The sequence below is a fragment of the Mixophyes fleayi genome, chromosome 1 (genome assembly GCF_038048845.1).
Source record: "Mixophyes fleayi isolate aMixFle1 chromosome 1, aMixFle1.hap1, whole genome shotgun sequence".
NCBI classification, from domain to species: domain Eukaryota; kingdom Metazoa; phylum Chordata; class Amphibia; order Anura; family Limnodynastidae; genus Mixophyes; species Mixophyes fleayi.
The window spans coordinates 63947278-63958348 of record NC_134402.1 but is presented as its reverse complement, the minus strand read 5'-3'; the positions used below and the strand labels follow the sequence as shown (position 1 = coordinate 63958348).

General features: G+C 45.1%; 17 non-coding genes and 38 pseudogenes across 17 annotated transcripts; all 55 read right to left on the bottom strand.

Moving 5' to 3' along the window:
• Positions 1 to 78: 78 nt before the first annotated feature.
• Positions 79 to 197, bottom strand: LOC142118428 (5S ribosomal RNA; annotated as a pseudogene).
• Positions 198 to 281: 84 nt separating this feature from the next.
• On the bottom strand, positions 282 to 400 carry LOC142118201 (5S ribosomal RNA; annotated as a pseudogene).
• Positions 401 to 484: 84 nt separating this feature from the next.
• On the bottom strand, positions 485 to 602 carry LOC142126400 (5S ribosomal RNA; annotated as a pseudogene).
• An 85-nt stretch (positions 603 to 687) lies between these two features.
• LOC142134532 (5S ribosomal RNA) lies at positions 688 to 805 on the bottom strand (annotated as a pseudogene).
• An 84-nt stretch (positions 806 to 889) lies between these two features.
• Positions 890 to 1008, bottom strand: LOC142129945 (5S ribosomal RNA; annotated as a pseudogene).
• Positions 1009 to 1091: 83 nt separating this feature from the next.
• Positions 1092 to 1210, bottom strand: LOC142137338 (5S ribosomal RNA). Its single transcript, XR_012687979.1, has one exon. It is a non-coding gene; the product is annotated as a 5S ribosomal RNA (ribosomal RNA).
• An 85-nt stretch (positions 1211 to 1295) lies between these two features.
• On the bottom strand, positions 1296 to 1414 carry LOC142118682 (5S ribosomal RNA; annotated as a pseudogene).
• An 84-nt stretch (positions 1415 to 1498) lies between these two features.
• On the bottom strand, positions 1499 to 1617 carry LOC142119452 (5S ribosomal RNA; annotated as a pseudogene).
• Positions 1618 to 1702: 85 nt separating this feature from the next.
• On the bottom strand, positions 1703 to 1821 carry LOC142132632 (5S ribosomal RNA; annotated as a pseudogene).
• An 85-nt stretch (positions 1822 to 1906) lies between these two features.
• Positions 1907 to 2025, bottom strand: LOC142136299 (5S ribosomal RNA; annotated as a pseudogene).
• Positions 2026 to 2109: 84 nt separating this feature from the next.
• On the bottom strand, positions 2110 to 2228 carry LOC142126455 (5S ribosomal RNA; annotated as a pseudogene).
• Positions 2229 to 2312: 84 nt separating this feature from the next.
• On the bottom strand, positions 2313 to 2431 carry LOC142115379 (5S ribosomal RNA; annotated as a pseudogene).
• Positions 2432 to 2515: 84 nt separating this feature from the next.
• Positions 2516 to 2634, bottom strand: LOC142112414 (5S ribosomal RNA). Its single transcript, XR_012681219.1, has one exon. It is a non-coding gene; the product is annotated as a 5S ribosomal RNA (ribosomal RNA).
• An 84-nt stretch (positions 2635 to 2718) lies between these two features.
• Positions 2719 to 2837, bottom strand: LOC142122563 (5S ribosomal RNA; annotated as a pseudogene).
• An 84-nt stretch (positions 2838 to 2921) lies between these two features.
• On the bottom strand, positions 2922 to 3040 carry LOC142129020 (5S ribosomal RNA; annotated as a pseudogene).
• Positions 3041 to 3122: 82 nt separating this feature from the next.
• LOC142136313 (5S ribosomal RNA) lies at positions 3123 to 3241 on the bottom strand (annotated as a pseudogene).
• An 84-nt stretch (positions 3242 to 3325) lies between these two features.
• LOC142122475 (5S ribosomal RNA) lies at positions 3326 to 3444 on the bottom strand. The gene has a single exon (XR_012684237.1). It is a non-coding gene; the product is annotated as a 5S ribosomal RNA (ribosomal RNA).
• An 84-nt stretch (positions 3445 to 3528) lies between these two features.
• LOC142117704 (5S ribosomal RNA) lies at positions 3529 to 3647 on the bottom strand (annotated as a pseudogene).
• An 84-nt stretch (positions 3648 to 3731) lies between these two features.
• Positions 3732 to 3850, bottom strand: LOC142112392 (5S ribosomal RNA). Its single transcript, XR_012681215.1, has one exon. It is a non-coding gene; the product is annotated as a 5S ribosomal RNA (ribosomal RNA).
• Positions 3851 to 3934: 84 nt separating this feature from the next.
• On the bottom strand, positions 3935 to 4053 carry LOC142114975 (5S ribosomal RNA; annotated as a pseudogene).
• Positions 4054 to 4137: 84 nt separating this feature from the next.
• LOC142129009 (5S ribosomal RNA) lies at positions 4138 to 4256 on the bottom strand (annotated as a pseudogene).
• An 82-nt stretch (positions 4257 to 4338) lies between these two features.
• LOC142136312 (5S ribosomal RNA) lies at positions 4339 to 4457 on the bottom strand (annotated as a pseudogene).
• Positions 4458 to 4540: 83 nt separating this feature from the next.
• Positions 4541 to 4659, bottom strand: LOC142122354 (5S ribosomal RNA). The gene has a single exon (XR_012684225.1). It is a non-coding gene; the product is annotated as a 5S ribosomal RNA (ribosomal RNA).
• Positions 4660 to 4742: 83 nt separating this feature from the next.
• Positions 4743 to 4861, bottom strand: LOC142137305 (5S ribosomal RNA). Its single transcript, XR_012687946.1, has one exon. It is a non-coding gene; the product is annotated as a 5S ribosomal RNA (ribosomal RNA).
• Positions 4862 to 4945: 84 nt separating this feature from the next.
• On the bottom strand, positions 4946 to 5064 carry LOC142111515 (5S ribosomal RNA). Its single transcript, XR_012680970.1, has one exon. It is a non-coding gene; the product is annotated as a 5S ribosomal RNA (ribosomal RNA).
• An 84-nt stretch (positions 5065 to 5148) lies between these two features.
• On the bottom strand, positions 5149 to 5267 carry LOC142117826 (5S ribosomal RNA; annotated as a pseudogene).
• Positions 5268 to 5351: 84 nt separating this feature from the next.
• On the bottom strand, positions 5352 to 5470 carry LOC142118135 (5S ribosomal RNA; annotated as a pseudogene).
• Positions 5471 to 5554: 84 nt separating this feature from the next.
• Positions 5555 to 5673, bottom strand: LOC142133602 (5S ribosomal RNA; annotated as a pseudogene).
• Positions 5674 to 5757: 84 nt separating this feature from the next.
• Positions 5758 to 5876, bottom strand: LOC142128998 (5S ribosomal RNA; annotated as a pseudogene).
• Positions 5877 to 5958: 82 nt separating this feature from the next.
• LOC142136311 (5S ribosomal RNA) lies at positions 5959 to 6077 on the bottom strand (annotated as a pseudogene).
• An 84-nt stretch (positions 6078 to 6161) lies between these two features.
• Positions 6162 to 6280, bottom strand: LOC142122233 (5S ribosomal RNA). The gene has a single exon (XR_012684137.1). It is a non-coding gene; the product is annotated as a 5S ribosomal RNA (ribosomal RNA).
• An 84-nt stretch (positions 6281 to 6364) lies between these two features.
• On the bottom strand, positions 6365 to 6483 carry LOC142115368 (5S ribosomal RNA; annotated as a pseudogene).
• An 84-nt stretch (positions 6484 to 6567) lies between these two features.
• On the bottom strand, positions 6568 to 6686 carry LOC142112381 (5S ribosomal RNA). The gene has a single exon (XR_012681213.1). It is a non-coding gene; the product is annotated as a 5S ribosomal RNA (ribosomal RNA).
• An 85-nt stretch (positions 6687 to 6771) lies between these two features.
• On the bottom strand, positions 6772 to 6890 carry LOC142120092 (5S ribosomal RNA; annotated as a pseudogene).
• An 84-nt stretch (positions 6891 to 6974) lies between these two features.
• On the bottom strand, positions 6975 to 7093 carry LOC142128987 (5S ribosomal RNA; annotated as a pseudogene).
• An 82-nt stretch (positions 7094 to 7175) lies between these two features.
• Positions 7176 to 7294, bottom strand: LOC142136310 (5S ribosomal RNA; annotated as a pseudogene).
• Positions 7295 to 7378: 84 nt separating this feature from the next.
• Positions 7379 to 7497, bottom strand: LOC142128468 (5S ribosomal RNA; annotated as a pseudogene).
• Positions 7498 to 7580: 83 nt separating this feature from the next.
• LOC142137304 (5S ribosomal RNA) lies at positions 7581 to 7699 on the bottom strand. The gene has a single exon (XR_012687945.1). It is a non-coding gene; the product is annotated as a 5S ribosomal RNA (ribosomal RNA).
• An 84-nt stretch (positions 7700 to 7783) lies between these two features.
• Positions 7784 to 7902, bottom strand: LOC142121189 (5S ribosomal RNA; annotated as a pseudogene).
• An 84-nt stretch (positions 7903 to 7986) lies between these two features.
• On the bottom strand, positions 7987 to 8105 carry LOC142117814 (5S ribosomal RNA; annotated as a pseudogene).
• Positions 8106 to 8189: 84 nt separating this feature from the next.
• LOC142118124 (5S ribosomal RNA) lies at positions 8190 to 8308 on the bottom strand (annotated as a pseudogene).
• Positions 8309 to 8392: 84 nt separating this feature from the next.
• Positions 8393 to 8511, bottom strand: LOC142113222 (5S ribosomal RNA). Its single transcript, XR_012681365.1, has one exon. It is a non-coding gene; the product is annotated as a 5S ribosomal RNA (ribosomal RNA).
• An 84-nt stretch (positions 8512 to 8595) lies between these two features.
• On the bottom strand, positions 8596 to 8714 carry LOC142113211 (5S ribosomal RNA). The gene has a single exon (XR_012681363.1). It is a non-coding gene; the product is annotated as a 5S ribosomal RNA (ribosomal RNA).
• Positions 8715 to 8798: 84 nt separating this feature from the next.
• LOC142135415 (5S ribosomal RNA) lies at positions 8799 to 8917 on the bottom strand (annotated as a pseudogene).
• An 84-nt stretch (positions 8918 to 9001) lies between these two features.
• LOC142136141 (5S ribosomal RNA) lies at positions 9002 to 9120 on the bottom strand (annotated as a pseudogene).
• Positions 9121 to 9203: 83 nt separating this feature from the next.
• Positions 9204 to 9322, bottom strand: LOC142128976 (5S ribosomal RNA; annotated as a pseudogene).
• An 83-nt stretch (positions 9323 to 9405) lies between these two features.
• LOC142114485 (5S ribosomal RNA) lies at positions 9406 to 9524 on the bottom strand. The gene has a single exon (XR_012681886.1). It is a non-coding gene; the product is annotated as a 5S ribosomal RNA (ribosomal RNA).
• Positions 9525 to 9609: 85 nt separating this feature from the next.
• Positions 9610 to 9728, bottom strand: LOC142111368 (5S ribosomal RNA). The gene has a single exon (XR_012680955.1). It is a non-coding gene; the product is annotated as a 5S ribosomal RNA (ribosomal RNA).
• An 82-nt stretch (positions 9729 to 9810) lies between these two features.
• LOC142136896 (5S ribosomal RNA) lies at positions 9811 to 9929 on the bottom strand. Its single transcript, XR_012687566.1, has one exon. It is a non-coding gene; the product is annotated as a 5S ribosomal RNA (ribosomal RNA).
• Positions 9930 to 10013: 84 nt separating this feature from the next.
• Positions 10014 to 10132, bottom strand: LOC142136250 (5S ribosomal RNA). The gene has a single exon (XR_012687472.1). It is a non-coding gene; the product is annotated as a 5S ribosomal RNA (ribosomal RNA).
• Positions 10133 to 10216: 84 nt separating this feature from the next.
• On the bottom strand, positions 10217 to 10335 carry LOC142122574 (5S ribosomal RNA; annotated as a pseudogene).
• Positions 10336 to 10419: 84 nt separating this feature from the next.
• On the bottom strand, positions 10420 to 10538 carry LOC142112271 (5S ribosomal RNA). The gene has a single exon (XR_012681193.1). It is a non-coding gene; the product is annotated as a 5S ribosomal RNA (ribosomal RNA).
• Positions 10539 to 10623: 85 nt separating this feature from the next.
• On the bottom strand, positions 10624 to 10742 carry LOC142136217 (5S ribosomal RNA; annotated as a pseudogene).
• An 84-nt stretch (positions 10743 to 10826) lies between these two features.
• LOC142136345 (5S ribosomal RNA) lies at positions 10827 to 10945 on the bottom strand (annotated as a pseudogene).
• An 83-nt stretch (positions 10946 to 11028) lies between these two features.
• LOC142118913 (5S ribosomal RNA) overlaps positions 11029 to 11071 on the bottom strand; it is a 119-nt pseudogene continuing 76 nt past the window's right edge.

The following is an 11071-nucleotide window of genomic DNA, read 5'->3' as shown; positions in this document are numbered from 1 at the left end:
TATCTAAGATCTACATGTCTTATACATCTCAAAACCAGCTTCGAAGGAAGCCGGAACAAGAGAAAATAAAAAAAAAATTGCCTAAAGCACCTGGTATTCCCAGGTGGTCTCCCATCCAAGTACTAACCAGGCCCGGCCCTGCTTAGCTTCCAAGATCAGACGAGATTGGGCTTGTTCAGGGTGGTGTGGCTGTATGTATTGGTTTCCTAATGACCTACATCTCTTATACATCTCAAAACCAGCATTGAAGGAAGCCGGAACAAGAGAAAATAAAAAAAAATGGCCTACAGCACCTGGTATTCCCAGGTGGTCTCCCATCCAAGTACTAACCAGTCCCGGTCCTGCTTAGCTTCCAAGATCAAATGAGATTGGGCTTGTTCAGGGTGGTGTGGCTGTAGGTATTGGTTTTCTAAAGACCTACATGTCTTATACATCTCAAAACCAGCTTCGAAGGAAGCCGGAACAAGAGAAAATAAAAAAAAACTGCCTACAGCACCTGGTATTCCCAGGTGGTCTCCCATCCAAGTACTAACCAGGCCGGCCGTGCTTAGCTTCCAAGATCAGATGAGATTAGGCTTGTTCAGGGTGGTGTGGCTGTAGGTATTGGTTTCCTAATGACCTACATCTCTTATACATCTCAAATCCAGCTTCGAAGGAAGCCGGAACAAGAGAAAATAAAAAAAAAAAGGCCTACAGCACCTGGTATTCCCAGATGGTCTCCCATGCAAGTACTACCAGGCCTGGCGCTGCTTAGCTTCCAAGATCTGACGAGATTGGGCTTGTTCAGGGTGGTGTGGCTGTATGTATTGTTTTCCTAATGACCTACATCTCTTATACATCTCAAAACCAGCATTGAAGGAAGCCGGAACAAGAGAAAATAAAAAAAAAAGGCCTACAGCACCTGGTATTCATAGGTGGTCTCCCATCCAAGTACTAACCAGGCCCGACCCTACTTAGCATCCAAGATCAGATGAGATTGGGCTTGTTCAGGGTGGTGTGGTTATAGCATTGGTTTCCTAATGACCTACATCTCTTATACATCTCAAAACCAGCATTGAAGGAAGTCGGAACAAGAGAAAATAAAAAAGAATTGCCTACAGCACCTGGTATTCCCAGGTGGTCACCCATCCAAGTACTAACCAGGCCCGGCCCTGCTTAGTTTCCAAGATCAGATGAGATTGGCCTTGTTCAGGGTGGTGTGACTGTAGGTATTGTTTTTCTAATGACCTACATCTCTTATACATCTCAAAACCAGCATTGAAGGAAGACGGAACAAGAGAAAATAAAAAAAAAAAGGCCTACAGCACCTGGTATTCCCAGGTGGTCTCCCATCCAAGTATTAACCAGGCCCAGCCCTTCTTAGCTTCCAAGATCAGATGAGATTGGGCTTATTCAGGGTGGTGTGTCTGTAGGTATTGGCTTCCTAATGACCTACATCTCTTATACATCTCAAAACCAGCATTGAAGGAAGTCGGAACAAGAGAAAATAAAAAAAAATTGCCTACAGCACCTGGTATTCCCAGATGGTCTCCCATCCAAGTACTAACCAGGCCTAGCCCTGCTTAGCTTCCAAGATCAGACGAGATTGGGCTTGTTCAGGGTGGTGTGGCTATATGTATTGTTTTCCTAATGACCTACATCTCTTATACATCTCAAAACCAGCATTGAAGGAAGTCGGAACAAGAGAAAATAAAAAAAAAATTGCCTACAGCACCTGGTATTCCCAGGTGGTCTCCCATCCAAGTACTAACCAGGCCTGGCCCTTCTTAGCTTACAAGATCAGATGAGATTGGGCTTGTTCAGGGTGGTGTGGCTTTAGGTATTGGTTTCCTAAAGACCTACATCTCTTATACATCTCAAAACCAGCTTCGAAGGAAGCCGGAACAAGAGAAAATAAAAAAAAAATTGCCTAAAGCACCTGGTATTCCCAGGTGGTCTCCCATCCAACTACTAACCAGGCCTGGCCCTGCTTAGCTTTGAAGATCAGACGAGATTGGGCTTGTTCAGGGTGGTGTGGCTGTAGATATTGATTTCCTAATGACCTACATCTCTTATACATCTCAAAACCAGCATTGAAGGAAGTCGGAACAAGAGAAAATAAAAAAAAATTGCCTACAGCACCTGGTATTCCCAGGTGGTCTCCCATCCAAGTACTAACCAGTCCCAGCCCTGCTTAGCTTCCAAGATCAGACGAGATTGGGCTTGTTCAGGGTGAAGTGGCTGTATGTATTGGTTTCCTAATGACCTACATCTTTTATACATCTCAAAACCAGCATTGAAGGAAGCCGGAACAAGAGAAAATAAAAAAAAATGGCCTACAGCACCTGGTATTCCCAGGTGGTCTCCCATCCAAGTACTAACCAGGCCCGGTCCTGCTTAGCTTCCAAGATCAAATGAGATTTGGCTTGTTCAGGGTGGTGTGGCTGTAGGTATTGGTTTTCTAAAGACCTACATGTCTTATACATCTCAAAACCAGCTTCGAAGGAAGCCGGAAAAAGAGAAAATAAAAAAAAACTGCCTACAGCACCTGGTATTCCCAGGTGGTCTCCCATCCAAGTACTAACCAGGCCAGGCCCTGCTTAGCTTCCAAGATCAGACGAGATTGGGCTTGTTCAGGGTGGTGTGGCTGTAGGTATTGGTCTCCTAATGACCTACATCTCTTATACATCTCAAATCCAGCTTCGAAGGAAGCCGGAACAAGGGAAAATAAAAAAAAAAGGCCTACAGCACCTGGTATTCCCAGATGGTCTCCCATCCAAGTACTAACCAGGCCTAGCGCTGCTTAGCTTCCAAGATCAGACGAGATTGGGCTTGTTCAGGGTGGTGTGGCTGTATGTATTGTTTTCCTAATGACCTACATCTCTTATACATCTCAAAACCAGCATTGAAGGAAGCCGGAACAAGAGAAAATAAAAAAAAAAGGCCTACAGCACCTGGTATTCATAGGTGGTCTCCCATCCAAGTACTAACCAGGCCCGACCCTACTTAGCATCCAAGATCAGATGAGATTGGGCTTGTTCAGGGTGGTGTGGTTATAGTATTGGTTTCATCATGACCTGCATCTCTTATACATCTCAAAACCAGCTTTGGAGGAAGGGGAACAAGAGAAAATAAAAAAAACAATCATACAGCATCTGGTATTCCCAGTTGGTCTCCTATCCAAGTACTAACCAGGCCCGGCCCTGCTTAGCTTTCAAGATCAGATGAGATTAGGCTTATTCAGGGTGGTGTGTCTGTAGGTATTGGCTTCCTAATGACCTACATCTCTTATACATCTCAAAACCAGCATTGAAGGAAGCCGGAACAAGAGAAAATAAAAAAAAATGGCCTACAGCACCTGGTATTCCCAGGTGGTCTCCCATCCAAGTACTAACCAGGCCCGGTCCTGCTTAGCTTCCAAGATCAGATGAGATTGGGCTTGTTCAGGGTGGTGTGGCTGTAGGTATTGGTTTCCTAATGACCTACATCTCTTATACATCTCAAAACCAGCATTGAAGGAATCCGGAACAAGAGAAAATAAAAAAAAATCACCTACAGCACCTGGTATTCCCAGGTGGTCTCCCATTCAAGTACTAACCAGGCCCGGTCCTGCTTAGCTTCCAAGATCAAATGAGATTTGGCTTGTTCAGGGTGGTGTGGCTGTAGGTATTGGTTTTCTAAAGACCTACATGTCTTATACATCTCAAAACCAGCTTCGAAGGAAGCCGGAACAAGAGAAAATAAAAAAAAAATGCCTACAGCACCTGGTATTCCCAGGTGGTCTCCCATCCAAGTACTAACCAGGCCAGGCCCTGCTTAGCTTCCAAGATCAGACGAGATTGGGCTTGTTCAGGGTGGTGTGGCTGTAGGTATTGGTCTCCTAATGACCTACATCTCTTATACATCTGAAATCCAGCTTCGAAGGAAGCCGGAACAAGGGAAAATAAAAAAAAAAGGCCTACAGCACCTGGTATTCCCAGATGGTCTCCCATCCAAGTACTAACCAGGCCTAGCCCTGCTTAGCTTCCAAGATCAGACGAGATTGGGCTTGTTCAGGGTGGTGTGGCTGTATGTAGTGTTTTCCTAATGACCTACATCTCTTATACATCTCAAAACCAGCATTGAAGGAAGCCGGAACAAGAGAAAATAAAAAAAAAAGGCCTACAGCACCTGGTATTCATAGGTGGTCTCCCATCCAAGTACTAACCAGGCCCGACCCTACTTAGCATCCAAGATCAGATGAGATTGGGCTTGTTCAGGGTGGTGTGGTTATAGTATTGGTTTCATAATGACCTGCATCTCTTATACATCTCAAAACCAGCTTTGCAGGAAGGGGAACAAGAGAAAATAAAAAAAACAATCATACAGCATCTGGTATTCCCAGTTGGTCTCCTATCCAAGTACTAACCAGGCCCGGCCCTGCTTAGCTTTCAAGATCAGATGAGATTAGGCTTATTCAGGGTGGTGTGTCTGTAGGTATTGGCTTCCTAATGACCTACATCTCTTATACATCTCAAAACCAGCATTGAAGGAAGCCGGAACAAGAGAAAATAAAAAAAATGGCCTACAGCACCTGGTATTCCCAGGTGGTCTCCCATCCAAGTACTAACCAGGCCCGGTCCTGCTTAGCTTCCAAGATCAGATGAGATTGGGCTTGTTCAGGGTGGTGTGGCTGTAGGTATTGGTTTTCTAATGACCTACATGTCTTATACATCTCAAAACCAGCTTCGAAGGAAACCGGAACAAGAGAAAATAAAAAAAACTGCCTACAGCACCTGGTATTCCCAGGTGGTCTACCATCCAAGTACTAACCAGGCCCGGCCCTGCTTAGCTTCCAAGATCAGATGAGATTAGGCTTGTTCAGGGTGGTGTGGCTGTAGGTGTTGGTTTCCTCATGACCTACATCTCTTATACATCTCAAAACCAGCATTGAAGGAAGTCGGAACAAGAGAAAATAAAAAAGAATTGCCTACAGCACCTGGTATTCCCAGGTGGTCTCCCATCCAAGTACTAACCAGGCCCGGCCCTGCTTAGCTTCCAAGATCAGATGAGATTGGGCTTGTTCAGGGTGGTGTGGCTGTAGGTATTGGTTTTCTAATGCCCTACATCTCTTATACATCTCAAAACCAGCATTGAAGGAAGCCGGAACAAGAGAAAATAAAAAAAAATGGCCTACGGCACCTGGTATTCCCAGGTGGTCTCCCATCCAAGTACTAACCAGGCCCGGTCCTGCTTAGCTTCCAAGATCAAATGAGATTAGGCTTGTTCAGGGTGGTGTGGCTGTAGGTATTGGTTTTCTAAAGACCTACATGTCTTATACATCTGAAAACCAGCTTCGAAGGAAGCCGGAACAAGAGAAAATAAAAAAAAACTGCCTACAGCACCTGGTATTCCCAGGTGGTCTCCCATCCAAGTACTAACCAGGCCGGGCCCTGCTTAGCTTCCAAAATCAGATGAGATTGGGCTTGTTCAGGGTGGTGTGGCTGTAGGTATTAGTTTTCTAATGACCTACATGTCTTATACATCTCAAAACCAGCTTCGAAGGAAGCCGGAACAAGGGAAAATAAAAAAAAAAGGCCTACAGCACCTGGTATTCCCAGATGGTCTTCCATCCAAGTGCTAACCAGGCCTAGCCCTGCTTAGCTTCCGAGATCAGACGAGATTGGGCTTGTTCAGGGTGGTGTGGCTGTATGTATTGTTTTCCTAATGACCTACATCTCTTATACATCTCAAAACCAGCATTGAAGGAAGCCGGAACAAGAGAAAATAAAAAAAAAAGGCCTACAGCACCTGGTATTCATAGGTGGTCTCCCATCCAAGTACTAACCAGGCCCGACCCTACTTAGCATCCAAGATCAGATGAGATTGGGCTTGTTCAGGGTGGTGTGGTTATAGTATTGGTTTCATAATGACCTGCATCTCTTATACATCTCAAAACCAGCTTTGCAGGAAGGGGAACAAGAGAAAATAAAAAAAACAATCATACAGCATCTGGTATTCCCAGTTGGTCTCCTATCCAAGTACTAACCAGGCCCGGCCCTGCTTAGCTTTCAAGATCAGATGAGATTAGGCTTATTCAGGGTGGTGTGTCTGTAGGTATTGGCTTCCTAATGACCTACATCTCTTATACATCTCAAAACCAGCATTGAAGGAAGCCGGAACAAGAGAAAATAAAAAAAAATGGCCTACAGCACCTGGTATTCCCAGGTGGTCTCCCATCCAAGTACTAACCAGGCCCGGTCCTGCTTAGCTTCCAAGATCAGATGAGATTGGGCTTGTTCAGGGTGGTGTGGCTGTAGGTATTGGTTTCCTAATGACCTACATCTCTTATACATCTCAAAACCAGCATTGAAGGAAGCCGGAACAAGAGAAAATAAAAAAAAATGGCCTACAGCACCTGGTATTCCCAGGTGGTCTCCCATCCAAGTACTAACCAGGCCCGGTCCTGCTTAGCTTCCAAGATCAAATGAGATTTGGCTTGTTCAGGGTGGTGTGGCTGTAGGTATTGGTTTTCTAAAGACCTACATGTCTTATACATCTCAAATCCAGCTTCGAAGGAAGCCGGAACAAGAGAAAATAAAAAAAAACTGCCTACAGCACCTGGTATTCCCAGGTGGTCTCCCATCCAAGTACTAACCAGGCCAGGCCCTGCTTAGCTTCCAAGATCAGACGAGATTGGGCTTGTTCAGGGTGGTGTGGCTGTAGGTATTGGTCTCCTAATGACCTACATCTCTTATACATCTCAAATCCAGCTTCGAAGGAAGCCGGAACAAGGGAAAATAAAAAAAAAAAGGCCTACAGCACCTGGTATTCCCAGATGGTCTCCCATCCAAGTACTAACCAGGCCTAGCCCTGCTTAGCTTCCAAGATCAGACGAGATTGGGCTTGTTCAGGGTGGTGTGGCTGAATGTATTGTTTTCCTAATGACCTACATCTCTTATACATCTCAAAACCAGCATTGAAGGAAGCCGGAACAAGAGAAAATTAAAAAAAAAGGCCTACAGCACCTGGTATTCATAGGTGGTCTCCCATCCAAGTACTAACCAGGCCCGACCCTACTTAGCATCCAAGATCAGATGAGATTGGGCTTGTTCAGGGTGGTGTGGTTATAGTATTGGTTTCATAATGACCTGCATCTCTTATACATCTCAAAACCAGCTTTGCAGGAAGGGGAACAAGAGAAAATAAAAAAAACAATCATACAGCATCTGGTATTCCCAGTTGGTCTCCTATCCAAGTACTAACCAGGCCCGGCCCTGCTTAGCTTTCAAGATCAGATGAGATTAGGCTTATTCAGGGTGGTGTGTCTGTAGGTATTGGCTTCCTAATGACCTACATCTCTTATACATCTCAAAACCAGCATTGAAGGAAGCCGGAACAAGAGAAAATAAAAAAAAATGGCCTACAGCACCTGGTATTCCCAGGTGGTCTCCCATCCAAGTACTAACCAGGCCCGGTCCTGCTTAGCTTTAAATATCAGATGAGATTGGGCTTGTTCAGGGTGGTGTGGCTGTAGATATTGGTTTTCTAATGACCTACATGTCTTATACATCTCAAAACCAGCTTCGAAGGAAGCCGGAACAAGAGAAAATAAAAAAAACTGCCTACAGCACCTGGTATTCCCAGGTGGTCTACCATCCAAGTACTAACCAGGCCCGGCCCTGCTTAGCTTCCAAGATCAGATGAGATTAGGCTTGTTCAGGGTGGTGTGGCTGTAGGTGTTGGTTTCCTCATGACCTACATCTCTTATACATCTCAAAACCAGCATTGAAGGAAGTCGGAACAAGAGAAAATAAAAAAGAATTGTCTACAGCACCTTTTATTCCCAGGTGGTCTCCCATCCAAGTACTAACCAGGCCCGGCCCTGCTTAGCTTCCAAGATCAGATGAGATTGGGCTTGTTCAGGGTGGTGTGGCTGTAGGTATTGGTTTTCTAATGCCCTACATCTCTTATACATCTCAAAACCAGCATTGAAGGAAGCCGGAACAAGAGAAAATAAAAAAAAATGGCCTACGGCACCTGGTATTCCCAGGTGGTCTCCCATCCAAGTACTAACCAGGCCCGGTCCTGCTTAGCTTCCAAGATCAAATGAGATTAGGCTTGTTCAGGGTGGTGTGGCTGTAGGTATTGGTTTTCTAAAGACCTACATGTCTTATACATCTGAAAACCAGCTTCGAAGGAAGCCGGAACAAGAGAAAATAAAAAAAAACTGCCTACAGCACCTGGTATTCCCAGGTGGTCTCCCATCCAAGTACTAACCAGGCCGGGCCCTGCTTAGCTTCCAAAATCAGATGAGATTGGGCTTGTTCAGGGTGGTGTGGCTGTAGGTATTAGTTTTCTAATGACCTACATGTCTTATACATCTCAAAACCAGCTTCGAAGGAAGCCGGAACAAGAGAAAATAAAAAAAAATGGCCTACAGCACCTGGTATTCCCAGGTGGTCTCCCATCCAAGTACTAACCAGGCCCGGTCCTGCTTAGCTTCCAAGATCAAATGAGATTGGGCTTGTTCGGGGTGGTGTGGCTGTAGGTATTGGTTTCCTAATGACCTACATCTCTTATACATCTCAAAACCAGCATTGAAGGAAGCCGGAACAAGAGAAAATAAAAAAAAATGGCCTACAGCACCTGGTATTCCCAGGTGGTCTCCCATCCAAGTACTAACCAGGCCCGGTCCTGCTTAGCTTCCAAGATCAAATGAGATTGGGCTTGTTCGGGGTGGTGTGGCTGTAGGTATTGGTTTTCTAAAGACCTACATGTCTTATACATCTCAAAACCAGCTTCGAAGGAAGCCGGAACAAGAGAAAATAAAAAAAAACTGCCTACATCACCTGGTATTCCCAGGCTGTCTCCCATCCAAGTACTAACCAGGCCGGGCCCTGCTTAGCTTCCAAGATCAGACGAGATTAGGCTTGTTCAGGGTGGTGTGGCTGTAGGTATTGGTTTCTTAATGACCTACATCTCTTATACATCTCAAATCCAGCTTCGAAGGAAGCCGGAACAAGAGAAAATAAAAAAAAAAGGCCTACAGCACCTGGTAATCCCAGATGGTCTCCCATCCAAGTACTAACTAGGCCTGGCCCTGCTTAGCTTCCAAGATCAGACGAGATTGGGCTTGTTCAGGGTGGTGTGGTTATAGTATTGGTTTCCTAATGACCTACTTCTCTTATACATCTCAAAACCAGCATTGAAGGAAGCCGGAACAAGAGAAAATAAAAAAAAAAGGCCTACAGCACCTGGTATTCATAGGTGGTCTCCCATCCAAGTACTAACCAGGCCCGACCCTACTTAGCATCCAAGATCAGATGAGATTGGGCTTGTTCAGGGTGGTGTGGTTATAGTATTGGTTTCCTAATGACCTACTTCTATTATACATCTCAAAACCAGCATTGAAGGAAGTCGGAACAAGAGAAAATAAAAAAGAATTGCCTACAGCACCTGGTATTCCCAGGTGGTCACCCATCCAAGTACTAATCAGGCCCGGCCCTGCTTAGCTTCCAAGATCAGATGAGATTGGGCTTGTTCAGGGTGGTGTGACTGTAGGTATTGTTTTTCTAATGACCTACATCTCTTATACATCTCAAAACCAGCATTGAAGGAAGACGGAACAAGAGAAAATAAAAAAAAAAAGGCCTACAGCACCTGGTATTCCCAGGTGGTCTCCCATCCAAGTATTAACCAGGCCCAGCCCTTCTTAGCTTCCAAGATCAGATGAGATTGGGCTTGTTCAGGGTGGTGTGGCTGTAGGTATGGTTTCCTACTGACCTACATCTCTTATACATCTGAAAACCAGCATTGAAGGAAGCCGGAACAAGAAAAAATAAAATAAAAGGCCTACAGCACCTGGTATTCCCAGGTGGTCTCCCATCCAAGTACTAACCAGGCCCGGCCCTGCTTAGCTTCCAAGATCAGATGAGATTGGGCTTGTCCAGGGTGGTGTGGCTGTAGGTATTGGCTTCCTAATGACCTACATCTCTTATACATCTCAAAACCAGCATTGAAGGAAGCCGGAACAAGAGAAAATAAAAAAAAATGGCCTACAGCACCTGGTATTCCCAGGTGGTCTCCCATCCAAGTACTAACCAGGCCCGGTCCTGCTTAGCTTCCAAGATCAAATGAGATTGGGCTTGTTCAGGGTGGTGTGGCTGTAGGTATTGTTTTCCTAAAGACCTACATGTCTTATACATCTCAAAACCAGCTTCGAAGGAAGCCGGAACAAGAGAAAATAAAAAAAAACTGCCTACAGCACCTGGTATTCCCAGGTGGTCTCCCATCCAAGTACTAACCAGGCCGGGCCCTGCTAAGCTTCCAAGATCAGACGAGATTGGGCTTGTTCAGGGTGGTGTGGCTGTAGGTATTGGTTTTCTAATGACCTACATCTCTTATACATCTCAAAACCAGCATTGAAGGAAGTCGGAACAAGTGAAAATAAAAAAAAATTGCCTACAACACCTGGTATTCCCAGGTGGTCTCCCATCCAAGTACTAACCAGGCCCGGCCCTTCTTAGCTTCCAAGATCAGATGAGATTGGGCTTGTTCAGGGTGGTGTGGCTGTAGGTATTGGTTTCCTAAAGACCTACATCTCTTATACATCTCAAAACCAGCTTCGAAGGAAGCCGGAACAAGAGAAAATAAAAAAAAAATTGCCTAAAGCACCTGGTATTCCCAGGTGGTCTCCCACCCAACTACTAACCAGGCCTGGCCCTGCTTAGCTTTGAAGATCAGATGAGATTGGGCTTGTTCAGGGTGGTGTGGCTGTAGATATTGATTTCCTAATGACCTACATCTCTTATACATCTCAAAACCAGCATTGAAGGAAGTCGGAACAAGAGAAAATAAAAAAAAATTGCCTACAGCACCTGGTATTCCCAGGTGGTCTCCAATCCAAGTACTAACCAGGCCCGACCCTACTTAGCATCCAAGATTAGATGAGATTGGGCTTGTTCAGGGTGGTGTGGTTATAGTATTGGTTCCCTAATGACCTACATCTCTTATACATCTCAAAACCAGCTTTGCAGGAAGCCGGAACAAGAGAAAATAAAAAAAACAATCATACAGCATCTGGTATTCCCAGTTGGTCTCCCATCCAAGT